Consider the following 7,342-nt stretch of genomic DNA (forward strand, 5'->3'; position numbering starts at 1 on the left):
ATTCGTTCCTCCGAGAATGTCGGCCCCTGAGCGGGAGTCCATCACGACGGAAGTGCCACCGGTGACGACTGAGGAATTTGACCAGGGAGTAGCGCGCCTAATGGCCTGCAAAAAGGCCCCTGGCCCAGATGGCGTCCCTGGTCTGGTTCTACCGGTGGCCTTAAAACACCTGGGGAGCCGTCTCAGACAGCTCTTTGATGACTGTTTGTCATCAGGACGGTTCCCCAAACCGTGGAAGGAGGGCAAGCTCTGCCTACTCAGGAAGGAGAGCCGGCCCGAGGACTCCCCCTCGGGGTGGAGGCCCCTACTGATGCTGGATGAAACCGGGAAAATGCTAGAACGCATTGTGGCCAACCGGATCATCCAGCATCTGGAAAATGTCGGGCCCAACGTGTCGCACCGCCAGTACGGATTCAGAAAAGGGCGGTCGACCGTTGACGCGATAGGGGCCCTCCGAATATTCTCGGAGGACGCAATGGAACGGAAGGGAGGGGCCGTGGGTGTCTCGCTGGACATAGCGAATGCCTTCGGCTCCCTCCCATATGAGGTAATAGAGGAGGCACTCAAATACCATGGGGTGCCCCTCTACCTCAGGAACCTCGTAGGGCACTACCTTACTGAGAGGGTGGTGCTCTACGAGGACAGAGAAGGCGTAAAATCCAAGGCGATGACCTGCGGTGTTCCCCAGGGGTCTGTTCTAGGGCCTCTGCTATGGAACATCGGCTTCGACTGGGCCATCCGCGGGGCCCTGCTCCCCCGGATGACTGTCATCTGCTATGCAGATGACACGATGGTGGCCATCTGGGGAGAGAAGCTGGAGAGCACCCTCAGGGCAGCCGCAGTCGCAGCAGACCTGATGGTCACCCGCGTCAGGCTGCTGGGGCTCAGGGTGGCCCTCAACAAGTGTGAGGTCATCGCCTTCGGAAGCAGGGGATGGAAGCCGCCTGAGGGCGCGTCCATATCCATCGGTGGGGAACGAGTCCAGGTGAAACCGCATATCAAGTACCTGGGTATCATCCTGGACTCACGCTGGAACTTCCGGGAGCACTTCAAACGACTGGCTCCCCGGATAGTCGGTGCTGCGTCGGCCATGGGCCGGCTGCTGCCCAATGTTGGAGGGCCCAGTGCCCCGTGCCGCAAGCTATATGCGGGTGTAACCCGAAGCATGGCATTGTACGGGGCACCAATCTGGGCAGATAGGCTCTCCAAAGCCAACGTGGCCCAGCTGCGGAGGCCACAGAGAGTGGTGGCCAATCGCATAGCTCGGGCCTACGTAACGGTGGCATGGGCGGCGGCGTGTGCACTGGCTGGCACCCCACCGTGGGATATGGACGCTAAGGTTCAGGCGGAAGTATATTGGGAGCGGGCAAGGAGGCGAGCTGTGGGGGAAAGGCCCGCCCCAAGAGAATTAAGGACTGTCCGTCAGTTGGCCGTAGACAGGTTGAAAGAGCGATGGCGAGTAGAGCTGGAAAACTCCCCGTATGGTGTTCGAACCATCGGGGCGCTCCTCCCATCGCTCGAGGAATGGATGGAAAGAACGTACGGCCAACTGACGTACAGGATGACGCAGGTGATGACCGGACACGGGTGCTTCGGTCATTACCTGCACAGAATAGGAAAGGAGGAAACCCCGGTCTGTCATGAGTGTGGGGAGCCGGATGACACGGCCCAACACACTCTGGCAGACTGCGGGAAATGGACCGAGGAGAGGGTGGCCCTAGCAGTGGCCCTAGGAGGAGGAGGCCTGGATCTCTCGCTGCACAACGTCATCAGCAAGATGTTGAGCGGCGAGGGACGCTGGGATGCAGTATACTCCTTCTGCGAAACGGTAATGAGGCTGCTGAAAGGGAGCGCGAGGCACGAGCGCATGCCCCTCCCCATCGGCGAGGACGAAGAGGCAGGCGGCGGGCACAATATGCCCGTCGTCTGCTAGGATAGTGCCGTGAGGCAACGCCGGGGGGCGTCGTGGTAGAATGTTCGCGATCCCATGGCGCCCCCAATAACGGCCGGTGCGGACACGCCGCAGGGGGGTTTAGTGGGTAGTCCGGGCTAGGCCTGGGAGTCCCACACTCCCCGGGAACAGTGTCCCCGGGGGCCGGTGCCTAAATGCATTCCCCCCTGCGAAAACAAAAAAAAAAAAAAAAAAAAAAAAAAAAAAAAAAAAAAAAAAAAAAAAAAAAAAAAAAAAAAAAAAAAAGGTTAGGTTAGGTTAGGTTAGGTTAGGTTAGGTTAGGTTAGGTTAGGTTAGGTTAGGTTAGGTTAGGTTAGGTTAGGTTAGGTTAGGTTAGGTTAGGTTAGGTTAGGTTAGGTTAGGTTAGGTTAGGTTAGGTTAGGTTAGGTTAGGTTAGGTTAGGTTAGGTTAGGTTAGGTTAGGTTAGGTTAGGTTAGGTTAGGTTAGGTTAGGTTAGGTTAGGTTAGGTTAGGTTAGGTTAGGTTAGGTTAGGTTAGGTTAGGTTAGGTTAGGTTAGGTTAGGTTAGGTTAGGTTAGGTTAGGTTAGGTTAGGTTAGGTTAGGTTAGGTTGCTGCAAGGACGGCCATTGATCGGGCCTCCGGTCTGGGTCCGGCGCCGCGGCTTGAGCAGCCGGTGGTGGAGTTGGAGGTTCGGGCCCCTGCACGCCCGGCCTCTGAGAGGCGGGGTTGTAAGGGGGTAGGTGCTGGGGGAGTGACAGAGTGGGGGCCCTTCGGGCCGTCGACCTCAACAGCTGTGGTCGACGAATGCCCGGAGCTCCCCTGGGTCGAAGTCCGGGGGAGGAGGGGGAAGGGGAAGGGCGTGGGAAAGAAGTCCCAGCCCAAACCTGCGGAGCGACCGGCGGCGGCCCCAACAAAGGCCACTGCAACGGCGCCCAAGGCACCCCCCAGGGCGGCGCCAGCGAGGGCGGCCAAGCTGTCGGCCCCTAGCTCCTCGGCTGTAATTCTCAAGTTACAGCCGGAGGCAGCGCAAAAAGGGGCCACATACAGCTCCGCCCTCCTTAAGGCCGAGCAGGCGGTGAGCCTGGAGGGGCTAGGAATCGGCTCGCTTCGGATTCGCCCGAGTGCGACCGGAGCGAGGCTAATCGAGGTCTCTGGCCCCTCCAACTCAGACAAGGCAGATGCGCTTGCATCGGCCTTGAAGGCGGCCCTTTCCGGCGTCGCGGACGTTTCCAGGCCCGTCAAAACCGCGGACTTCCGCGTGACGGGCCTGAATGATGCGGCAACGGCGCAGCGGATAAAGGCTGCGGTCGCGCAAGCCGGGAGCTGCACGGAGGACCAGGTCTGGGTGGGTGAAATCCGCTCAGACTGGCGGGGCTCTGGCTCTGCCCTGATGCGCTGCCCGGTCACGACGGCTAAAAAGCTGATCGAGGCGGGCAGCCTCACGGTAGGCTGGAGTCGAGTGCAGCTCCGGCACCTGGAGGCGCGCCCCATGCACTGCTACAAGTGCATGGGGAAGGGGCACACCGCATCGCTGTGCCCCTCGCAGACGGACCGCAGCCGGCTCTGCTATAGGTGCGGGGAGGCAGGGCATTTGTCCGCCTCCTGCACAGCGGAGCCCCGCTGCGCGGTATGCCGCGACGCCGGCAAGCCGGCGGGCCACGTGATGGGGGGTAGGGCCTGCAACCCACCCCCGATCCGAGGGAAAGGGCCGTCCCCTCCTCCGCGCGAGGGAAGGCAAGGGGAGGCGCCAGTCGGCCAAATGGAGGAGTGATGGGGGTCACCTTCCTCCAGGCCAACCTCAACCACTCCGCTAGGGCGCAGGATCTCCTCCTGCAATCCATGGCGGAGTGGGATTTGGATGTCGCGGTGGTCGCGGAGCCGTACGCGGTTCCCTCCCTGCCCCACTGGGCGGGGGATCTGGATGACCTCGTGGCCATCGTGGCTAGGCCTGGTGCCGCCCCTCCCCTCGCGATTAAGAAGAGAGGGAACGGCTTTGTGGTGGCGGTTCGGGGAGAGTACGCCATAATTGGTGTTTACTTCTCCCCGAACCGGGATTTGCCGGCCCTGGAGCGGTTCTTGGATGCCCTGGGGCCGGAGATAAGGCGGTTAGCGCCCCTAAAGGTCTTCGTGGCCGGTGACTTCAACGCCAAATCAACGGCGTGGGGGAACCCGGCCACGGAGCCCAAGGGGCGAAAGGTGGAAGAGTGGGCGCTGGCCGCCGGGCTGTCTCTCCTAAACAGGGGGACAGCCCACACGTGCGTGCGACGGACGGGCGGATCGGTGGTGGACCTGACGTTCGCCACCCCCTCCGCCGCGCGCTCCGTGTCGGACTGGAGGGTGGAAGGGGGGGTGGAGACACTCTCGGACCACTTGTATATTCGGTTCGAGGTGTCGGCCGCCCCCCAATGTCAGGCGGCATCATCGTCCCGGGTGCGCAGCCGGTTCCCGCGTTGGGCCCTTACGCGGCTTGACCGGGAGCTGGCGGAAGAGGCGGCCATCGTCGGCCGCTGGAGCCTCCCGCCTCTAGACGGAATGGGGGTGGACGACGCGGCTGACCGTCTCGGCGACGCTTTCACAGCGGTGTGCCGGGCGGCCATGCCAAGCGTAGGTCGAGCCCCCCCTAGGCGGGCGGTCTATTGGTGGTCGGCGGAGATTGCCGCCCTTCGCGTCGCCTGCAACGCGGCCCGAAGGGCCTATAGTCGAAGCAGGCGGCGCAGTCCCCGGGACGAGGAGAGGGATGGTCAGCTGTATGCGGTGTATGTGGAAAACCGTAAGGAGCTGCAGCTGGCCATCGGTCGGGCCAAGGAGGAAGCCTTCGAGGAGCTGGTGGAGGGTATCGAAAGAGACCCATGGGGCCGGCCGTATAAGTGGGCGCGAGACAAATTGCGCCCACAGGCGACCCCGCTAACGGAGACCCTTCAGCCAGCTCTGCTGGGGGAGATTGTCGGGGATCTATTCCCCGGCAATCCGCGAGGGTTTTCTCCTCCGAGGATGGCCCGACAGCCGCCTGACGCGGAGGGAGAAGAGGTGGAGGCGGATCCGCCTCCCGTCACCGACGTCGAAATGGAGGTGGTCCTCGACCGCCTCCAGACAAGGAAGAGGGCACCGGGTCCAGACGGGGTGCACGGGAAAGTGCTTGCGCTGATTCTCGTGCACCTCGGGGAGGAGTTTCGGGGGCTGCTCAACCGCTGTCTGCGAGAGGGGCAGTTCCCGAAATTATGGAAGGAGGGCCGGCTCTGCCTTATTCCGAAGGGGAGCCGGCCCTTGGACTCGGCTTCGGCGGTGCGACCTCTGGTCCTGCTGAGCGAGGCTGGGAAGGCCCTAGAGAGCGTTGTGGCCTCTCGCCTCGTTCGGCATGTGGAGGAAGGCCCGGGACCGCGTCTCTCTGACGTGCAGTACGGATTCCGGGCCAAGAGGTCCACCATCGACGCCCTCAGGCGTCTGCGGTCGGTGACGGAGGAGGCGGATCGAGAAGGCGAGGTGACCCTGGCGACGTCGTTAGACATCGCCAACGCCTTCAACAGTATCCCGCACTGTGTAATACGGGAGGCGCTCCGGTACTTCGGAGTGCCCTCGTACCTGCGGGGGCTGTTGGGGGCGTACCTGGAGGAGCGGGTCGTCCTGTACGAGGACAGGGGAGGTCAAATGGTCCGGCGGGGCGTCGGGTGCGGTGTCCCGCAGGGGTCGATTCTCGGCCCTATCCTGTGGGACATCGCATACGATTGGGTCCTGCGGTGCCGGCTTCCCCCCGGGACGGGTGTCATCTGCTATGCGGATGACACTCTCTTCACGTCCCGGGGTGCGAATTTCGGTGAGGCGGCGCGGCTGGCCGAAACGGGCCTCGCCCTTTTGGTCGGCCGCATAGAGAGGCTGGGGCTTCGGGTCCGACTGGATAAGACCGAAGTCCTCCTCTTCCGCGGGGCCCGGGCGCGAGGACCTCCCCCAGGGGCGCGCCTCCAGGTGGGTCATGAGGAGTTGAGGGTGAGTGCCCAGATGAAATACCTGGGCTCATCCTCGACGGGAGATGGTCCTTTGTCCCCCACTTCCGAGAGCTGGGGCAAAGGATCATCAGGACGGCTGCGTCGCTGGGCCGACTCCTGCCCAATCTGGGTGGGCCCAGCGACGCTGTACGGAAGCTGTACTCCGGCGTGTGCCGGAGTATGGCGATGTACGGCGCCCCCGTTTGGGTGGACGCCCTTGCCGCGGAGAATAAGCGCCTTCTCCGGCAGGCGCAGAAGGTGATCGCGGTAAGGGCGATACGGGGGTACCGTACAGTGGCGTTCTCTGCGGCCACAGCCCTCGCGGGCGACCCGCCGTGGGAGTTGGTGGCGGAGGTGCTCGCCGAGGTTTACCACTTTGTGGCGAACAGGAGGGAAATCGGCGAGCACCCCTCGCCTGAGATGGTCCGGCGGGTCCGCTTGCGAGGGCAAGCGGAACTCATGCGGAGGTGGGAGGCAGACCTGGCGCGGGCAACGTACGGTGTACGCACAGTGGAGGCCCTGCGCCAGGTCCTGGAGAGATGGATGTTGAGGCGGCGCAAGCCTCTCACCTTCCGCATGACGCAGGTGCTCACCGGGCATGGCTGCTTCGGTGAGTACTTGCACCGCGTGGCCCAGCGGGAGACCGAGCCGGTCTGCCACGATTGTGGCGAGGCTCGGGACACTGCTCAACATGTTCTAGAGCAGTGTCCCAGGTGGAGTCGGCAGCGCCACGATCTGGTGGCAGTGCTCGGTGGAGTGGATCTGTCGCTCCCGAGTGTCGTCAATGCGATGCTCGGGAGTGACGGAGCCTGGGCGGCAGTGGCCTCCTTCTGTGAGACTGTTATGTCACAGAGGGAGGCCGAGGAAAGGAACCGCGAGGACCACCCCCTCGCGGAGCCGATCCGCAGAAGGCGGACGGGGGTGCGACGCAGGCGCTACCTTGCGCGCCTGCAGGCGCCCCCCTAAATCGGTGGGACTAGTCCCACCCGACGGCAGGGGTCCACCAGGTGTCGGTGGGCCCCTGAGAATGGTGAGTCCGGTCTCTGGCGAAAGAGACCGGCCAGTCGCTGAGGCGTCTTGTGTTAGATAGATCCGAGGCGCCTCCCTGTAAAGCGGCCGATGGCACCCGCAGGGGTTTAGTGGGTAGTCTGGGCTGGATAGCGGCCCAGGAGTCCCACACTCAGTGCGTAAATGCATTCCCCTGCGAAAACAAAAAAAAAAAAAAAAAAAAAAAGGTTAGGTTAGGTTAGGTTAGGTTAGGTTAGGTTAGGTTAGGTTAGGTTAGGTTAGGTTAGGTTAGGTTAGGTTAGGTTAGGTTAGGTTAGGTTAGGTTAGGTTAGGTTAGGTTAGGTTAGGTTAGGTTAGGTTAGGTTAGGTTAGGTTAGGTTAGGTTAGGTTAGGTTAGGTTAGGTTAGGTTAGGTTAGGTTAGGTTAGGTTAGGTTAGGTTAGG

Source organism: Plodia interpunctella, chromosome 15 (assembly GCF_027563975.2).
Source record: "Plodia interpunctella isolate USDA-ARS_2022_Savannah chromosome 15, ilPloInte3.2, whole genome shotgun sequence".
Lineage (NCBI taxonomy): Eukaryota > Metazoa > Arthropoda > Insecta > Lepidoptera > Pyralidae > Plodia > Plodia interpunctella.